Below are 21051 nucleotides of genomic sequence, written 5' to 3'. Positions count from 1 at the left end.
ATTGTTACTGATAGAATTTAACCTGGGCACTTCGATTTTAAGCCTAAAGTGCCCAGGGCTATGTGTCCATTGGTGATGATTATCACAGACTGGGGTCAGCAAGGCTTACTGACCCCTATCCCACACTGTGATGAGTGAGGAACTGCAGCCTTTTCTCATTAACTGACCCAAAGCTAAGGTCAGTCAGTGAGAGTAGTCGCAGCCCCAATCCTCCAGGAGCCATAGAGGATTCCCTTCTGTCACCCAAGATGTCAACTAGTAAGCTTTTTTTGTAATGCTAGGTGTGTACATGCATGCATGTATATATATGTCAATATATTATGACCGAAAAAACACAGGCTTCAGGGACATTATAGTTAGGAATTAAAACATTGGATATTCACTGAAAATAACACAGGTATCAGGGATGCTATAGCTTGGCTGACATTTCACGCATACAAAACCAGAGAAATTCATCTGTTATAGTTAGCTGAGCTAACTATAATTTTCGCCCCCGCAATGCACTGCTGATGACGCGACATATTACATCACTCATGACATGGTCAGTGACATTACTTATGACATCCAAATGACAACACTGATGACATCATCCACTTAATATCTGATGCACATCCTAGCACCCTAATATACACCTACTCTAAAACACAGACTGCCATTCTCAAAACCATAGATACACCAATAGCAGTTAGTAGATGTGCACAAAGAAGCAAGAGATATGCAGAAAGAGGGATGAGAGGCACATAAAGAAGCAAGAGTGGTTTACGCAGCATTAATACCAATTTAACACCCACATTTAGTAGTAAGTAACAGGTGACCATTCCAGGTTTGCAAGGGGCCTTCCACTAAGCTGTAACACTTGTCGATGCATTTTCGGTAACATTAGAGCTGTTTGAGCTAGAAACAAGCAGCCTGATTCATGTACGGGCCATTTTGCGTGGCCCTAATAGCGAATCATAGCGACTCGCTATTGAGGACACGCAAAACGGCATTCATGTAGGAATTGCTAAATAAATAGCGATTCCTACATGGTCTCTATTTGCGAGTAGCAATTTGCTACTCGCAAAAAAAGGAATAACTCCCCATTCATTCCTATGGGCCAAAAGGCCCATAGGAATGAATGGGGAGTATCCCTTATTTGCGAGTAGCAATTTGCTACTCGCAAATCAGATAGCGATTTTAAGGGTGCCAGGGGTGTCCAAAGGACACCCTGTAGCACCCCTTAAATGCAAATTGTAACAGTTGATGCGCACACACATGTCCAAAGGACATGTGTGTGTGCAACATGCAACTTAGAAAAATGCTTTTAAAAGCATTTTTCTAAGTTTTCGCAATTTACCGAGAGGTCTGACCTCTCGGTAAATTGCGCCTAGAAATAGCGAAATCGCAAATTGAAATAGGATGTTGAATAGCATTTAAGGAATCTCAAATAGAGATTCCTTAAATGTCATTTCCTCGCACATTTGCGACATCGCAATTAGCGATTTTTGCTTTTGGGATGCTGAATCCCAAAAGCAAAAATCGCACTCGCAAAGGGCCGGATTCTCAGAATCCGGCCCTTTGCGAGCCGATTTAGCCTTCATGAATAAGGCTGAAGGTTCTTTTGTTCAGATCTGCAGATTATGCAGCAGGAGATGGTTTATGTGGCAAATGCGGAAAAAGTCTAATTATGCACAAATCGGTGCAGCCAAACAGCCGCCTGATTCCAGTGGCCCTGCTCATACCTCCGACTAAGTCCAGAAGTGCTACTCAGCGGTTCCGTCTTTTTTTTGTCAAATTGAGTTCATAGTTCAGCTTCTATAGAAATGAGGAAGACTAAACCTAAAATTGCCACTCCACAACACATAATCCCATACCGCATTATTACTCTCCATAACACATAATCACACTCTACATAATTCTTATATACTAAATACCACATACTTTCTACCCACATAAGTTCACTGCACAACATACCACATCATTTGACTACACAGAATGCACATCCACTCTAGAAAACATTTGAAAAAACGTTTACATTTACAACGCCAATAGCCCTAACTTTTGCAAATGCCAGACCTATTACATTGCAATTAGTAGTCGCATTTGCAGAGTGGTGGAGAAAGGGGGCTGGGCCTCCAACCAACGCTCATGAATTCCACTGCATAGCACTTACAGGAGGTACCAGGAGGGCTTCTTGGCCCCCAAAATCCCTCAGCAGTAAAGTGAACTTCATCCCCCAACCAGTAGTGTGCCAGGAGGTGCATTTTCAGAGTGGTGGAGAAAGGGGGGCGTGGCCTCCGAAGACCTCTTATCAATCTCACTGTGTTGGACTTACTGAAGGTAACAGGAGGGGTAGTTGGCCCCTAGGGACAGCCATGCCCCCTTTTCCCACTCCTCTGCAAACATGCTCCCTGGTGCGCTCTTGGATGGAATTAAAGTCCCCTTTGCTGCTGGGGATCCTTTGGGGCCAACTAGCCTACCTGTTACGTCCAGTAAGCCCCACACAGTGGTAATGCTGAGAGGTGGACAAGGCCATACCCCCTTTTTCCACCACTCTGTAAATGCACCTACAGGCATGCTCTTGGTTGAGAAATGAAGTCGCCTTGACTCCTGAGGGTCCCTGGGGGCCAACTAGCCTTCTTGTTACCTCTAGTAATCTCCATACAGCCCAATGGCCGAAGGTGGTCCGAGGCCACACAACCCTTTTTACACCACTCTACAAACGTGCCTCCTGGCGCACTGCTGCTGGGGGGATGAAGTCCACTTTAGTTCTGAGGTCTTCAGGACACAAGGACACCTCATCGCCCCACCAACAGTGCACCAAGAAAAGCGTTTGCAGGGTGGTGTAAAAAGGGACATGGCCTCCTACCACCTCTCAGCAGTCTGTGTGGGGCTTACTGGAGGTACCTGGTGGGCTAGTTGGCCCCTCAAGGCCCTCACCAGCACAGGGGACTTCATCTCCCAACCCAGAACATGCCAGGAGGACCCCCTTCCCATGAACCTTTTGGGGCCGGGGGATCCCATCCACCGGGGCCTGAACAATTGTTCTTTTTTTCATTTCAAATGGGAGGGGGGCGTGAGGCCCCCTTCCCAATGCTGATTACATCCCTGGGGACCCCATCCCCTGAGCCTTTCATTATTTCTATGCTTTTAAAGTAGATGGGGGCCATGCGAACCATCTCCACAAGCCGATTTCGGCCCCAGGGACCCCATCGCCCAGGCCTGCACAGCCTTTCTTTTTTTACATTTTGAAGGGGGACCGCGTTGCCCCTTACTAAGGCCAATTTTAGCCTGGGGACCCCATTACCTGGTGCCCGACCATATTTTTAATTTTTTTTTTTTTTAAATTAAAAGGGGGAGGGGGCGAGTGGCCCCCTTCACAGGCCCTTTTTGGCCTTGCTGACCCCATTCTTCAGAGCATGGCCTCACGGTGGGGCACTTGGGGGGGTGGGAGACCCAATGCCCCGATGGTCCTTGCCGGCTTCCCGCCTCCTGCACGAGTCAACATTGCTTTTTGACAAAGGGAGCTGCAAACATGCAGCTCCCTTTGCTCAAAAGCAATTCAGCTTCGCTTCATGGAAGCAAGAGCAGTTTTTCTGCTCTCTCTTCCAAGAAGTGAAGCAGATGTTTGCATGGCAGGGCGGGAACAGTGCTCCCGTCCTGCCATAGCAAACTGCAATGTCCCAGGGGTGGGCACCCCAGGCCAATGCTGGAGAAGGGCAATTGAGGGTTCCACAAGGGCTGCATGTCTCCCCTCCATCAGAATTAAAGCCCTGGGGAGGTGGTGGTCCCCAGGGGTCTGCAACAAACCCCTGTATGGTAATTAAATATTGCCCAGGGGAGGAAGTCGTCCCCAGGGCAGTATGGGAGGCAGGAGCACCCCCAAACTTTATTAAATAAATTAAAGCCCTGGGGAGGTGGTGTCCCCGGGTTAGGGGGGGCCTGTGAGGACCCCCACCCATTTAATTAATAAATGCCCTGGGGAGGTGGTGGTCCCTGTGGCAGTGTGGTGGGGGCAGGAGCCCCCTGCACCTTTTTTAATAAATGAAAGCCCCGGGGAGATGGTGGTCCTTGGGGCCTGGGGGGACCACAAGGCCCTCCTCCCTAAATTACATAAAGTCCCCAGGAGGTGGCAGTCCCGTGGGCAGCATGGGCAGGCAGAAGCCCCCATGTATTTTTTTATAAAAAAAAGCCCCAGGGAGGTAGTGGTTCCTGAACCTGTGGGGGTGCTGTGCGCCTCAGCATATCATTAACATAGCCCTGGGGAGCTGGTGGTCTCCAGGACTGCAGGGGCCCAACAGGCCCCTGCATCATATTTCAGTATTGCTCCCAGGACCTGGCCCACCCAGGGGCTACAAGAAAAAGAAGCGTGGAGCCTGTGCTTCATTTTTATAAAAATGATTCAGCAGGATTCGCATCCCTTACGTGAATCCTGCCCCCCAAAAAATATTTAAATGCTATTTTGGGACCCCTTGATCAGCCCCAGGGAGTCAGGCTGTTCCTACCCTGCCCTCTTTTCTTCTTTTTTCACCTTTTCCATGTGACTCACAAGATGGCTGTCAACACATCCTGGTTTGAAGTGTTGGTAGCCAATCAGAGTCAAGCTCTTGATCGGGAGGGTACCCAGATCCACCGTGGTCACCCGATACTAATATTCATTTTAATATGATTTTCTCTGGAACTACTGAACAGATTTACACAATTTAAAGCATAGAGTGCACTCTGGTTTTCTATTCAAAAAACGTTTTTTGATTTGCCAATATCTTTAGCGCCGTTTGACAAATTCAAACTAATTGGGCACTCCGGTCAGCCCCTGTCTTGAAAGTTTTGAGGTGATTCGCAAAGCAGGGGCCGAGAAAACATGGAGGGTCCCAAAATGTGTTTTCCCCATGTTATTTTCCATAGGAAACTTTAGACACGCCTACAGCCAGAACGGCTGAACGGTATTACACCAAATTTGGCAAAAAGTTAGCCCTTGGTCCATAAAGAGTCCTTTTAGTTAAATGGTGTAAATCTGTTCAGTAGTTCCTGAGAAATTCAAAAAATAAAAGTTGGAAAATCAGTTTCCTAAAGGAAACTTTAGCCAAGGCTACAGCCTGAACTGCTGAACGGAATTACACCAAAGTTGGCAAAAAGGTAGTGCTTGGCTCAGAAAAGCGTCCTTTTTTTAAATGGTCCAGTCAATAGCTGCTGAGAAATTAAAAAAATAAAGGTTTCGATATCTACGGACCTGGTGGGTTTGCAACCCCTCCCAACCACAAGCTTTACTGTGATTGGCTGCCAACATTCCAAACCAGGAAGTGTTGGCAGCCATCTTCTGACTCGGTAGAACTGAGTCACAAGAAAACAGTGAAACAAAAGTGAAAAAAAAGAAGGGGGCAGGGTAGAAACACCCTGAGCCCCTAGGCCTAGGAGAGAGGAAGAGAGAGAGAAAGAGTGTGTGAGAGAGAGAGGAAGAGATGGAGAGGGAGAGTGAGTGTCAACACTGTGGACAAAACTCTCACAACTCACTTTTCCGCCACTGGTGAGTCTCCAACCAAATGCCGGGACGTACTGCAGCCCTCAAGCTCACTCATCTGAAACATAGTATAGTATAGAATCAGTAATGGCAGAGTACGTACAACTGCACACGCCCTCATCGCTGTGCAGCCCCTTCGCACTCAGGTTACTGCACCCCATCCACTCCCACTGCCCAGAAGTGTCTGCCCACCCCTGCACACCCAGGCTGCTGCACCCTGTACACTCCCACCACCCAGAGGTGTCTGCCCGCCCATGCGCACCCAGGCTGCTGCACAATATCCACTCCCACCGCCCAGAGGTGACTGGCCGCTGTTGCGCAAACAAGCCTCTCTGCTCACCTTCTGCCACTGGGGTGTGTTCGAGAGGGCCCACCACATGCCGAAGCCACCTCCTCAGTTGTCGCTGCATTCCGTGGCACAGGCCCCCAGCATATCCTGCTGCAGCACGCCGAGGAGTCATGTCATGATTCCTTGGACTAAACGCGGTCCAGCTGAGCTCACAATTCAAATTGGGTCTTGATTGCCACACATCATCATAGGCTGCAAACCCGCTCAGATCTGGTGGCATTAACTCAGTGGAACTCAAGTCATCGCCACGTGGCAGAAGGCCTGTGTCGGGGAAAGTGACTCAGCTGCCACCAACTCTGTACATTAAGTCATGAGTGAGAATGGAAATGGCCTCTTGCACGTGCACCGGCCCTTTTTTTGGCAGGGTCACGTGTCCTGTGATGCCTGTGCATGATGGGTGTGGTGTGGGTGTAAACCAGCTGTGAGGGAGTGGCTGTGATATACCGAGAACTAGACTTATGACCAGCAGATCAATACAATCAAAATATGGGCCATGTAGCGTTGTCGTCCCTCCCTGTATGCGTAACCAGAGTGTGCTGGCCTGGCATATGCCAGTCCTGCGTGAGGCTGTGTACAATAACTCCGGAGCTATGGGCGTGGTTCCATCCTGGGCTGTATGAGGAATCAACTGATGCGGGAGTCCCTGCTGTAGTGCTTCCGCCACCCGGGCCGCAAGCGCCAATGTGTCACCCTGTGACCCAAGTCCCACAACATGGCCAACACCCGGTGCGAAAGCACCAATGTGTCACCCTGTGACCCAAGTCCCACAACTTGGCCAACATGGATGGTAGGGGGAATCACTGACCCTACATTCATCCATACTTCCATACATGAAAGATTGTCTACATGACATATCTGTGTGGATATGAATGTTTATTGCACAAGCAGCTGCAGCAATACAGGGCCATTCAAAGCCCAAATTTCAATTTTTGGCACATGGAGGGCAGCCAATTAGAGCCAAAACTGTGCTCGGCGTTAGGCTCTGCCAACATATGCACTTATCCAATCACTCTGCCAGTCCCCAAGCCCTTATAAATTCACTATATACTCTCCTTGCACTACTGTAATGATCCAGTCTCTACCTATGTACTTATAGAATGACCACCAAGACAAAGTTATGTAACCCAAGGTTTCCCTACTGCCAGAGGTAACATGGGTGCATGCGCTGTGCACATCACAATGTCATGTGATAGGGCCCAGGGGCAGCATCATGCACACATAATGAACAAACAGACACAGCTAGATTGATAGTGGAACTGGGTATGGGCATGTGCTCTTTTTATTAACAGGGTCACATGTCCCATGATGTCTGTGCTGGATGTGTGTGGGGCGAGTGTAAGCCGGCCCTCAGGAAATGGTTAGTGTTATCATATCACACACAGAGATTCAATATTAAAACTTTCTCTACCTTGTGCTGCACTAAGGTTGGGGCACTAGATGTGATATAATATACAAAAGATTCTATCGTAAAGAATCCATGACTTGTGGTGCACTGAGGTAGGGGCAGCAGATCTGGAAACATACACAAAAGATTCTATCATAAAAGATCTATGAGTTGTGGTGCACTTAGGTAGGGGCATCAGAAGCATTCAGCATGTGCAGAGCCAGCGATGATGCGTGGTCCGGGAGGGCCATACTGGTAGAAATGTCTGTTGCCTACTGGACTGCTTCATCTACAATCGCAACTTGATCTGAATTGTGAGCCCTGCTGTCCGCAGTGTAGATCGAAGGCAGTTGTCAGCACAGACATCGAGGAATGCTTTTTTTCACTTCCTCTTGACAAAATCCGAGGACATAGAGTACAATTCTGTCTCTCTGCAATTAATAGATCAAGACTGAATCATATTGTGAGCTCTGCTGACCGCAGTGTAGGCACATGGAACAAAAGATGAAATATGTATGGACTACATTGTCGAAATATGTAGGTTTTTCGGGACGTTTTAGTTAGTTGCCTACTGGACTCTGAAACTAATGAATCAAGACTGAATTTGAATTGTGAGACCTGCTAACCACAGTGTAGGCCAGAGGCAGCGGTCAACAAAGGCCCGGAGCCATGTGGCATTGACTTGAGCTGCACAGATTAGGAGCATTTGGTCTTCTTAACCGATTACAGTCTCTTACACAATTTGCATCGTTACTAATCTTGAATTGTAAGCCCTGCTGACCACAGTGTAGGCTGGAGGCAGTGGTCAGGATGGGCACACAGCCACATGGCATTGACTTGAGCTGCAGGGAGTTAGTGGCACATGAAGCACTCAGTGTGTGCACAGCCAGTGATGATGTGTGGGCCGGGCGGGCTGCACTGGTAGAAATCTCTGTTGCCTACTGGACTGCGTCATCTGCAATCATGACTCAATCTGAACTGACAGCTCTGCTGACCGCAGTGTAGGCTGGAGGCAGTGGTCAGCAAGGGCCAACAGTCATGTGTTGTTCACTTGAGCTGCACAGTTAGTGGCACCTGAAGCACTCAGCGTGTGCACAGCCTGCGATGATGCATGGCCAGGCGGGATGCACTGGTAGCAATGTCTGTTGCCTACTGGACTGCGTCATCTGAAATTGCGACTCAGTCTGACTTGCGAGCCCTGCTGTCCGCAGTGTAGATCAAAGGCAGCAGTCAGCAAGGGCCCACAGCCCCGTGGCATTGAGTTGAGCTGCACAGTTAGCGGTCCCAGAAGCATTCAGCGTGTATGCAGCCTGCGAGTATGCATGCTCCGGGCCGCACTGGTAGCAATGTCTGTTGCCTACTGGACTGCGTCATCGGCAATCGCGACTCCATCTGAATTGTGAGCCCAGCTGTCTGCAGTGTACATCAAAGGCAGTAGTCTGTACAGACATAAGTCTGAGGCGCTGTGCTGCTGGGTTTGCATGGGGCCTGTGTCGAGGAGGTCATGGCGGCGGCCTCGTGGCACGGTGAGGGCCGCCGCTGTAGCAGACACATTGGCCTTCCCAGAAGTGAGCCACACTCAGAGCCCCGGCATATTTATTCACACTCCTACACTGGAGTGGTGTATGTTGGACCAGCCCACTTCACATCCGCTTACAGGGGGGACGACACAGCTACATGACAGAGATATTTCCCACTGTCTGAGGTAACATGGTTGCGTCCACTGTCTACAACACTACAAGCACCAGCAATAAATGTGCACATGGAGAGGACTGTGTTCTGCATAGTGAGGTCTGTCCAGCACATCACCACTACACTTGGTATTGTGTGCATTCTTATTGATGGGTGACTTGTATACCCTTTGTATACCCTATCTGCCTTAAAATCCCTCAAACCTCCTTGGCAGTCTTGCCATCACACCTATCCCCCAGACCTGCTCATGACTAACCCTGACTGTGGTTGTAACAAGAAAGGCATTCACCATAACTCCTCGGATACCTCCCATAAGAGGATTGCCCCTAAGAGGCCAGGCCCCACCCCCCACCTCCAACTACTCTGGCTTTCTTATTAATACCCGCTTGTTAGTTAAAAATAATGTCACTTTCAGGGAATTTATCCTGGAACAAAACCCCACCTGGGTCTTTATCACCGAAACCTGGGCTACGGACTCCTCCGAGCCCGACCTAATAAATGCGATTCCAAAAGGCTATGCCTTGGCCAGAATGGACAGAGTTGGTCTCAGGGGAGGCGGGCTGGGGATCGTGTATCACAGCTCGATAAGATGTCGAATCGATCACCTGTCCTCCCCATCTCACCCCTTCCAGGCCTTATATTTTGCCTTAAACCCCTCCCCCACTGTGTCCTTCACTGGGATCCTGATATGCAGCCCCCCGGGCCCCAGGTCCACTTTCAGTCTCGGACTTCTCAAGACTCTGGAACCTTACATGGATAGACCCAATCTTACTGTTCTTGGGGACTTCAATTTCCATTTGGAGAATTCTAATTCCTCTGAAACTATACACCTGTTGGACTCCCTCGCTTCCTGTGGACTTCCTCAGGTAGTGGGTAGTCCGACCCACCTAGCTGGGCACATTCTAGATGGGGTATTTATACCAACGACCCCCGGCTTCAGATTAGTTCTCCCCCCCGTCCTGGTCGGATCATCTAGCTGTTCCCCTTGATCTTGTTCTTCCCCCCTCCGCTGTGCCCCAGTTGGATAATAACAAGTGGGAATCGAGGAGGAACTTTAGGCGGCTAAACAACGATACACTCTCCCCCTTTATGTCCAAAATCAAGCCTCTGTCAGAAAGTGGTGCCGATCCCGCGGCCCTGGACCTGTCAAACACTTTGGCAGGTGCCGTTGAATCTCTAGCGCCGGTTAAGTAGCACTACTCTGCCAGGAAATGACCTTCTGCCCCCCGGTTCTCTGACTCCCTCAGGGTCCTCAGACAGGGATGCAGGAAACAAGAAAGACTTTGGAGGCTACATCTGGATCCCACAGAGAAGGACAAACACAAAAGACTTCTCAAGGGCTATAAAGCCGCAGTTCTGGCAGAAAAGAAGGCGCATTTTGCCAAACTGACAACTTCACTCAGCTCCCCTAGGGACCTGTTTAAAATAGTTGACACCCTGTTCCTCCTTCAGTCACCCGACCCCATAGTCGCCTCCCAAGAACTGTGTGATCAGATCTCCACCTTTTTCCATACTAAGATCATGGACATCTACACAGACTTGGAAGCTCTCAACCTTAGTCCTGGGAGTCCCGTCTCCACCGCTGCACCCCCTTTGGAAAGCCAGATGCCCGAACCCTGTTCCCTCCTCACTCACTTTCCACCCCTCACTCCCGAGCTTCTTAGCCCTCTCGTAGACAAACTTAAGTCCAGATCCCCGCTTGACCCCTGTCCTTTGAAAACCTTCAAAGAGTGCAAGGAGGTAATACTACCCTCCCTTGCTGAGGTCATGAATCTGGCAATCTCCGAAGAATCCCCTTCCCTGGAAATTGGCCATTGTCAAGCCCTTGCTGAAGAAGCCTACCCTGGACCCTGGGACATTGAAAAATCTCTGCCCCATTTCTCTCCTCCCTGCCCCTGCTAAGCTACTAGAGGCACATCTTAATCCTCATTTGAGTGCCTTTCTGGATAGCTCCAGCTCTCTGGATCCCTCACAGCATGGCTTCCGGAAGGCTCACAGCACTGAGTCGGCGCTCACAGTGGTTGTCAATAGTATCCGCACTAAGGTCGACAGTGGCCACACTGCCTTACTGATGCTGTTAGACCTTACTGCGGCCTTCAACACCCTGTCTCCCCCATTTTAGCTAGCCGACTCAGTGAGGTGGGAGTGGCTGGCCCTGCACTCAGCCTCCTAACATCCTTCCTTGGCCAGTGGAAGCAAAGGGTGAAGCTGGGCGATTTTCTCGTCAAGCCTGTGAAGTGTGGGGTACCCCAGGGCTCTTCCTTGAGCCATACACTCTTTAACATCTACGTGGCCCCACTCACCAAGCTTGTAAGATCCTTTGGGCTGGAGGTTCTTTCCTACGCCGACGACACACAGATTGTGGTCTCCATATCACAATCGGTGAACATAGCGGCTCTAAATTTCAAAAACTGTATGGAGGCAGTCGCAGGTTGGATGATTCAGAACTTCCTCAAGCTGAACGGGGAGAAAACGGAGGTCCTCATTTTTGGAGGTAAATTACGAGACCTGGTCAATGGACTGGTGGCCTGCTGCTCTTGGTGCCTGTCCCACGCCCTCTACCTCGGCCCGAAAGGTGGGTGTCATCCTGGACACCACCTGTACTCTTGATAAACAGGTTAGCAGGACAGTTTCTGCCTGCTGTGGTGCCCTAAGAATTCTGAGAAAAAATTCCCACTATCTCTCCCCAGAAGCACGAAAACAGGTCGCGGTGGCTCTTATAGCCTCTGGACTACTGCAATGCACTATATCTAGGCATTAACAACGGCTTGGTCCAACGCCTTCAGATTGTGCAAAATGCAGCGGCCCGCTTTGTTGTAGATGCCCCGAAGCGTGCGTCAGGCACTGCCATCAAGAAGAACCTGCACTGGCTCCTGATCCTGGCCAGGATTAACTTTAAGGCCCTCTGCCTTACGCGCCACACCCTAAATGGGACTGGGCCAGAAGACATTCATCCCCTCGTGTCTTTTTATGTCCCTGGCAGGGCTCTTCGCTCCGCCAATAAAAATCTTCTGACAGTTCCCCAAGTCCTCAAGGCCAGATGGGGTGGAGAAGCCTTCCATTCCCTCGCACCCAAACTATGGAACATGCTCCCTGATGACCTAAAGGGGCTTGCCTCTCAACCCCTCTTCCGCAAAGTTCTCAAGACCTGGCTCTTCCGAGAAGCCTACCTATGATCTGCACACCTCTTGTTCACACAGTGATACCATCTCTCAGCGCCTTGATGCCTTCGGGTTTAGTTGTGCTCTACAAATTCAAATTCATTCATTCATTCATTCACTTGTGTCCTTCACACATACTTGGTTGCCACATCAGCCAACATTCAGCTATTGTGTGGCTGAGGGGCCATGCCATTTGAGGAAGGTCCGCTGTCCTGTTCTGTGCTGCCTCAGTGGTAGTGGGGGGGTGGTCCGGGTGGAGGTCCTGGGGTGGTGGTGGTGGGTGTTGTGGCCTTCTAGGGTGTCGGAGCTGCATGATCAGTAGCTGTTTGACATGTGTTGGTCTTCAGAGGTGTCTTTGGACTGGGCTCACTTTCATACTGTAGGTAGTCGTCCTGCTTTACACCAGTAAAAGGCAGATATCAAATTCTTACTGCTAACGCAGCATTTCACCTGTTTTCGGATTGCATCAGGAAGTGGTGTTTTCATGTTAATTTTGCACGGGAACGTCTACTCTGCATATCATTAGCGTTAATTGTCGCTCTCATTTGTGGCGATATTTTTTTTTGTAGAAGCTATTAGTGAAAAACGGCCGATATCAGCAATTTTCACCAGGTTGAGAATTGGATGATAATTTAAAATCACTGAAAAAAACATAGGTTTAATAAACATTATAATTGGAAATTAACATTTAAAAAACATTTGTATTTCACTGAAAAAATTGAAGGTTTCAGAGGCATTATAGTTAGAAATTAGCATTTAAAAAAACGTAGAAATTCACTGAAAAAACATAGGTTTCAGGGACGTAATAGTTAGTTGGACATTTCACTCATACAAAACCAGAGAAATGTGGCCGTTATAGTTAGTTGAGCTTAACATAACTCATGCCCCTGCAATGCACTGCTGATGATGTCAATATTACATCATTCATGACATGGTCAGTGACATTACTGATGACATCACTGATGACATCTCAAATGACATCATTGATGACATCATCCATGTGATAATCTGATGCACCTCTTCATACCCTAATATAAGCATTGATACACCCACTCTAAAATACACACTACCATTTTCGAAACCATAGACACACCAATATCAGTTAGTACATACCCACTCACTAATTCCTAGGTCTACACACACATCCACTCAGTCACCCATACAGTCACTCATACATGCAGTCAACCATCAATACGGCATTATCATATGCACTTACATATCTGTACAGACATTCGCACACCACCACTCATCCATAGACTTACTCACACACCTAGTTAGTCATGCAAAGAATCAATCACACTCCCATGTACTCACCTATGCAGTTATACATACACCACCTCACTTATTCAAACATACACTAACACATACTTACACTTTTTTACAATAACTAATACAAGCAGAAACTCATCCATACAGCCACTCTCACATTCACTCACTTTCACATGGTCATTTATATACTCCAACACTCACATATACTGCCTTTCACATATGCAGTTACTCACACATGTACCACTGAGACATCCATTTACTCACCAACACAACCATACACACAATCACCCACCCATACAACCCTTCACAGATACACTCCTGAACCCATACACCCAGTGAATCACCCACTCACACATCTATGCACAGTAACACCCACCCACACTGATACTCAGGCACCCATACAGTTGCTCAGACAACCAATCAATAACCCATATAGACCCTAACGTAGCTACTCACAACCCATGCAACTGCTTACACACCAACTGACAAACTAAACTGTTTGAATGTCTGTATTAGTCACTAACCCATGCATTCAGTAAGACACATTTAATAACTTAATTATACAGTCAGTCACGCACCTCCTAAATCATCCATTCAGACACTTATACACCCACTCATTCTTCAATACACCTTAGCCTATATATATAAAACATATATAAACTTTACAGAAACACACAGTCACTGGATGATGTCATCAGTGATGTCATCAGTGGTCACTTGAGATGTCATCAGTGATGTCACTGACCATGTCATGAATAATGTAATATGTGACATCATCAGCAGTGCATTGCGAGGGCACGAGTTATAGTTAACTCCACTAACTATAACGGCTGAATTTCTCTGGTTTTGTACGAGTGAAATGTCCAACTTACTATAACGTCCCTGAAACATATGTTTTTTTTCAGTGAATATGTAATATATATGAATGTTTGTGTGTTTGTGCATGCATTCTCTTTTTTAATATATATATTTATTGACAGTTCAACTTATGATACAATATACAAATGTTCAGAATAGATAAAGGGTAAAGTGCAAAGTATGCAAGTGCTTGATATGAATTACAATTAGCGACATGACAAGAATACATGAATATATCAATCTGTAAACAGTAGAATTAGGATTCTTAGGGACACAAACTATCCATAGAGCATCATATATTTCACATTCCTCACACAACAAAAGACAAATACAGAGTAAAGTACGTAGGTGCTCGATATAAGATAGAGTTGGCGACGTAGCACAGATATAAATGTAAATGGATCTTTAAGGAGTATGTTTAAATATTTAGAGTCCAGAAAACTCTATGAAAAAATCATATATTACACAATTTCTCAAACAACAATCTTTTTACCCAGATCCCAGACTAAATTCCTACTGAACGCCCACGTTTCTCAAATGTTCTTAGCAGCCCTGATCATAGTGCATACTGTCTCTCTAGTTCCTTAACTAAAAAAAGTTATCTCTCATGCTTAAAAGAAGGTATATTGTTACTTAACCAGTTTTGCAAAATTAAAGATCTTGCCAGAAAGGCGGATATAAATAAGCATTCTTCTTGCATCTTGTTCAATGTTGCATGGGGAGAGCATCCCAGGACTGAAATTAAGTTATCGATGAATGTAGATTGGCCAATGGAAGTTCTGAGATATTTTTCAATTTCTCCCCATAGATTCTCAATTTTTGGGCAGTCACAAAAACTATGAGACCGAGTGCCTCCTCTTTCCTTAGCACAGTGGAAACAACTATCGTCAATCTGGGGATATATATTATGCAGAAATGATGTCCTATAAATTAACCATTTTGTATAAAATCGCATTTGTTTGAAATTAGCACCTCTGATTGCTGTAACATTAAGTTTTTTAATTCTGCTCCAGGTTGTTCTTGGGATCTGCAAACCTTCTTTTCTCTACCATCTATCTAGCATTTTTTCGTAAGTAGCAGCAGATTTATTTTCATTAAAGATTTTCACCCAAGCGCCTATTGACCACTTATCAGGAACTTCAAGAGCTTCGCTTATACCTAAACTTGCTGTTAAAGTTCCAGCATCAACATTTTCCAAAAAGTGCTTTATATTAATATATGACCATTTAAGCGTGTCCTTGGAGTGGAGAAGCCCGATTTCTATCTCAGGCCACTTTTTCCAGGAGTTAAGCTCTCTCACTTGCCTATGCCCATTCTCTTCCCCTTTTCTTAATATACCAATTTGTAGCAATTTAGCCTTCCCAGTGTAGAGATAAGACAGATTTGTTGCACCATTTATCCTGGGAATACCAAAAAATACTAGCAATTGCGTTTTTTGTTTAAGAATCCATTGAAGTACTTTGTACTGCACTTTCTTAGGGTTCTTAACTATTCCCATTTGATCGTAATTCTATACTCCATTCAAATTTTGTCCATAAAAAAATTAGCCATCACCGAAGAGTCAGACTGGGTATAAAATCTATGATTGTTGTGTGCAAAATGTGCATGGTAGTATTCTCTTATGTTTGGGAGGGACAATCCTCCCTCCTCAGTCGGGGAATTTAAAGTGCCTAGTGCTAGTCTTGGTGTCGTATTAGCCCATAAAAAGGATGAAAACATACTATCTCCTTAAAAAAAGACGTTGTAATGTGCATGGAGCTGCTGCGAATAAGAAGTTAAATAATGGTAAGATTGACATTCCTATTAGTGCCACCTGGCCTAAAATGATAATGGAAGTTGATTCCATCATTCTAAAAGGTGCTTAACTTTTTGTATCAAGGGAATATAATTCAATTGGAATAGCTCCTCTACTCTTTCCGTCACATATATCCCTAGGTATCTCTTTGGGCGAGAAGTACATACTAGCCTGAGATTTGGCAATAGCATATCGACATAGCAATTGCATAACAGAGTTTCTGTCTTGGCCTTATTTATTTTATAACCACCTATCACCTGGAATTCCGAAATGATCAATAGAGTCTTCTCCTGAGTGTGTCCCATGGATTTTAAAAAAGGACGATATCATTGGTGTAGAGTTTTATATTGGTCATGCCTTTTAGGGGGGCAGTGTGTGGTATTTTTTGTCTGATAGCTATTGCCAATGGTTCTATAAAAAGGGTGAATAAAATAGGGGATAAGGGGCATCCTTGCCTTGTACCCCTATTTATTCATCAAGTGCCCACATTTATAGAGTTGAATAATATTTGCATCTGTGATCCCTTAAAAAGACTTCTTATTAATTGCAGAAACCCTTCTGGGAAGTCAAACTTTTCAAAGATTAAAAAAGACAGTGCCACGATACCAAAACAAAAGCTTTCTCAGCATCAAAAAATCACACCTGAGCCTCTATACTATTCTTGTGGAAATAATCTAATGCTTCTATTAAAAATTTCGTGTTGGTAGGAAGCTGTCTCCCCGCCACAAAACCATATTGATCTACATGAATAAGGGGACCCACAATTTTATTGAGCCTGTTTGTGAGAAGCCTTGTGAAGATCTTGTAGTCAACATTAAGAAGACCTATAGGTCTGTGGGAGTTGACATTTTCCCTGTTTTTATCTTTCTTCAGTACGCTGACTACCACTGCTATATGGAAGGAGGCAGAGGGTTCCCCTCCTTTAGGTAGGTGGTTAGCCAATTTTAAGATTTGTATGTTAAGGATTGGGGCTAACCTTTTATATAATTCTACTGGCAATTCATCCTCTCTGGTCACTTTACATTTTGCCAATGAACCAATCACTAATTCAACTTTTTCAATGGTGATTTCATCAAGTAGTGATTCTCTAATCTCACTATTTAGGGATGGATTGGTAGATTGTCGAGAAAGCCTACAATGTGGTCAGGAGGAATTTGTTGATCTGTCTGATAGATTTCCCCTCTAATGCCTCAAAAACGCATCTAAGTCTCAGTCTTAATTAGTTGTGTGATAGATTCTTTGTCCCAGATGCTTTCAATTCTATGTTGGACCTGCTTCTCTTTTGCCTGCCATGCGAGTCATTTCCCTCTATATTAGCTCTCTTCGTTTGTCTTTAGGAGATATCTCATACTTACTGCGTCCTCTAATTGATAGTAATATTCCCGCATTTGTAATTTCGCTTGTAGCAGCTCTTTTATTGTCTTAAAATGTCTATCCTTAATGTGTTCTATTTTTGCCTGCGTGAATCTTGCCTAAATCTTTAGTCTTTTTTCTTTTTTAGCCCTTTGTTGTGGGATTTCTTTGGATGAAATTTTCCCTCGTACAGTGGCCTTACATGCATCCCACACTATATTTATTGGAACAGAGTCTATGTTGTTGATTAAGAAAGCACTAATCTCATTGGCTATCTCTGTGTATGCATTCTTTTAATGGATGATTGCGTGGGCATGGGCTGTGCATGAGTATGTGTGTGAAAGAGAGTGTGCGTGCGCCCACCCCACTCCTGCTTGACAATATGGGCCATACTATTTGAATCCGAAACAAGAATTTAAATTCATCCCTGGCAGCACATTAGGTTAGCATTCCACACACGATCCCCCAGTTGAGATACACAATTCTTGAAAAAATCTGCATGACTCCAGGCATAGATATAAATGTAGCACTAGCACGCAGGGAGAACAACTGAATCAAATATCTAGCCACAATTATCCCCCGGGGTCTTCATGATCATTATGAATTATTATGTTTTCTTTGAATTATTGTGTTCTCATGAAGATATTTTCAATTGCAAATGTTTGAATATCTCATATGGAAATGGGTAATGAGGTATCAACATTGTACAGGATTTGCACTCTTTTTTACGTATGGTTTCAGCTCACTTATCTCACACACTAGTTAGGAGGCGTTAAGCTTTTTAGGGTCATGAGATGCATCTAGTAGATTTGGTGTGAGTCACAGAGGACGTGTTTGAATAATATCCTGCACGACACATTGATGCAGTTTTTTCATAGTGGATGCTCCTGTAACTAGTTTTCATAAGTTTTTCCTTATGGAGTTATAACTCTTCTTTTGGGTTTGACACCTGATGAGCACACATTCCGGAAAAACGCGTTGGGCAATTAGAGACTGTTTCCTTGTTTTTGGAGACAGTGTAAATAAAGTTGCGAAGACTAACGTTCCTCTTGACCTCGTTCGGGCCCCTTTAAATATAGATATCACAATGCGGACGTCATCACGCACGTTACAGATGGCACAGTGTGAGCATCGAAGAGTACGCAGGGCATGGTTCTTGGTGAGTTTCTTCATTACGTGAAGGGTTATAGCGATTTTTAATACCTCTGGAGAAACGTGGTAGTAAATCTACCTTTGTTTATTACAGGGCATACCCCGGATTTCGCTAATATTTCACCACGGGAAGAACCAGAGGTTTTATTTGCACGTTTCGGTAATCATCTCTAACATTTGGGCGGCGGAGACTGCCAGTTTGTGCATTTATCGCATAGTTTGTCTGTGTAACACTGCTCGCAGGGAAGGAGCTGCTGGGATGAACTCCGGTCCGGGATCACAAAAGGGAAAATCACTCACGGATCATTCACAGTGGCCCCACCCTGACAATAGCCACAGTGAGTTTCCTTACCTGCTCAATACGTGGCGGCGGAGAGGAATCGTCCAGCGAGGAGGCGGAGATGAATCACCAAACGAAGAAGCAGGAGCAGTGATGGGAGCACACTCGAGAGAGGAAGTGCACCCGAGCGATCCTGGGAAGAGGCCAGCTTCCAGGACAGAGGGACACACCGAGGACCGAGGGTCGGTGGCCCTGGCACGTCGTTGCTGTTGGAGAGCAACGTGACGCGCCGCAATGGCAGAGGAGCTCGGGACCGAGGTGAGAGTTCCCAGTGCCTGCCTCTAAAATGGCCACCAAAGCCCCTTAAGCAGAGGGAAGAGGCTCGCACCACAGTCTCGTACAGCCCAAATCAGCTGCCATCGCTCAGCAGCCTGGGGCAAACAAGCACAGATCAGCTGCCAGATTGGACTTGCTCGAGCAACGGCCGACTAATGAGGGCTACAAAGTTAATACAATTCACCTGTCTCTAAAGTGGCCGCCAAATAGGATGTCGAGGTCATGCTAATAACTACATACAATACATCTGTCCCCAAAATGACAGCCAAATAGGACATCGAGGACAAGCTAATAACTACATAGCCCCCTAACGTTGAAAGCCAACTCTCATCAGGAAACAAAGCAATAAGGACACTAATATTCAATAGCTGGAGCAACAACTGAATCTGAATTGCACTTTTTCTGCATAGATAGCAAAAAGGACATAATTTGCAAACAATTAGCAAGAAACAGAGTCTAGTGCAATCAACTGAGTCTGAAATTGTTTTTACCAGCAAAGACAGGAAAAAAGGGACAAAACTAATCAACAAACAGTATTAAATTGAGGCTATGGTTATCAAAAGAGTCCAAATCTCTTCAGCTACGGCAGAGAAAAGATTCTGAAGTCTGTTCCTAAATTGACCGGCAGAGGAGACAATGAAACCAGTCAACCACCAGCATAATTCCCTAATGCTACAATCCGTTTAATCCGCCAATAATACCTCATAGTCCACAATCTTCTATAATTAGTACATCGCCCAATCCCAGGTCTGGAGAAGCCCCCCCAACATTCCCATTACCCTACTACTCCCTCCCCCACAAGAGATAACCCCTCGCGAGAGACAACCCCACTTCCCCCTTGAGAAGCAACCCCCCCTCCTCACACCCCCACCTGCCTGACCAGAATTCACTCTCCTTGCCGTAAAGGCATTCCGTCCCGAACTCGCAGCCTGTTGCCACCCCGCTAACTCCAAACCTCCTGATTTCCCATGATCCAAATTCCTTCGCAATCGCTTTCACCCCCCAAACTCTCTAGTAAAGTGAAGAAACTCTTCAAACATAGACTTCTCAGACAAAATCCAGAGACTCTATTTGCGGACACCTATCACTGAGTCTCCAGAGGGCAGATCAAAATGGACCTTATCTTTTACACGGAGAGGCTTGACTTCTGGCACTTCACCCTCAACACACATCTTAACATCTCCAAAACCTCCACCACCCCCCTCAGTCGCAAATTGAAGACCTCCATCCCGAATCTCCAGTTGATGAGCGGATATATCTCCATTACCATCTTCACGAACGGCACAGTCCTAATTTAGGCCAAAAATGCTCACCTTGAGAGCTTCAATTCTCTCTTCCTCTCACTAAAAGAAGCCCCCTCGACCACCTCAGGTTTCGGATCTATCCCAGCCTCCCACTCAGAAAGTTACCCACGACAGGAGAGGCATTGGACCCCTCCTGCCGCTGCCCAGACACCCCCTGCGCTTTCTACCAGAGGTCCGCATTGTAACTACATCCCTCCTTTCTCCACCCACTCCCAGACTATCAGACAGCCTTCACCCTGAGTCCCCCATTGGAACTTTATCCCTCATTTCTCCGCGTACCCTCTGACAATCAGACAACATGGTCACCCAGGCCCCCCCTCACCTCCTCTCTTAACTCCTAGGATGGAACATCACCCTCCAGCTCAGCCCACTCACAGCCCCCCGTACCCAAAGCACTCGGGATCCGTCACTAACCATGAGGCATCATTCATGACTATCAGATAGCCCTCCCATCCATGCCCCTCCTCCCCTCCCGTACTAACTCCCAGGTGGGAACATCATCCTCCAGCTCAGCTCACTCACAGCCCCCATACCCGAATCACTCGGGTTCCGTCACCGACCATGAGGCATCATTCCCGACTTACAGACAGCCCTCCCATCCATGCCCTTCCTCCCCACCTC

Source organism: Lissotriton vulgaris, chromosome 3_1 (assembly GCF_964263255.1).
Source record: "Lissotriton vulgaris chromosome 3_1, aLisVul1.2, whole genome shotgun sequence".
Taxonomy (NCBI): Eukaryota; Metazoa; Chordata; class Amphibia; order Caudata; family Salamandridae; genus Lissotriton; species Lissotriton vulgaris.
Note: the sequence above shows the minus strand (reverse complement) of the source record.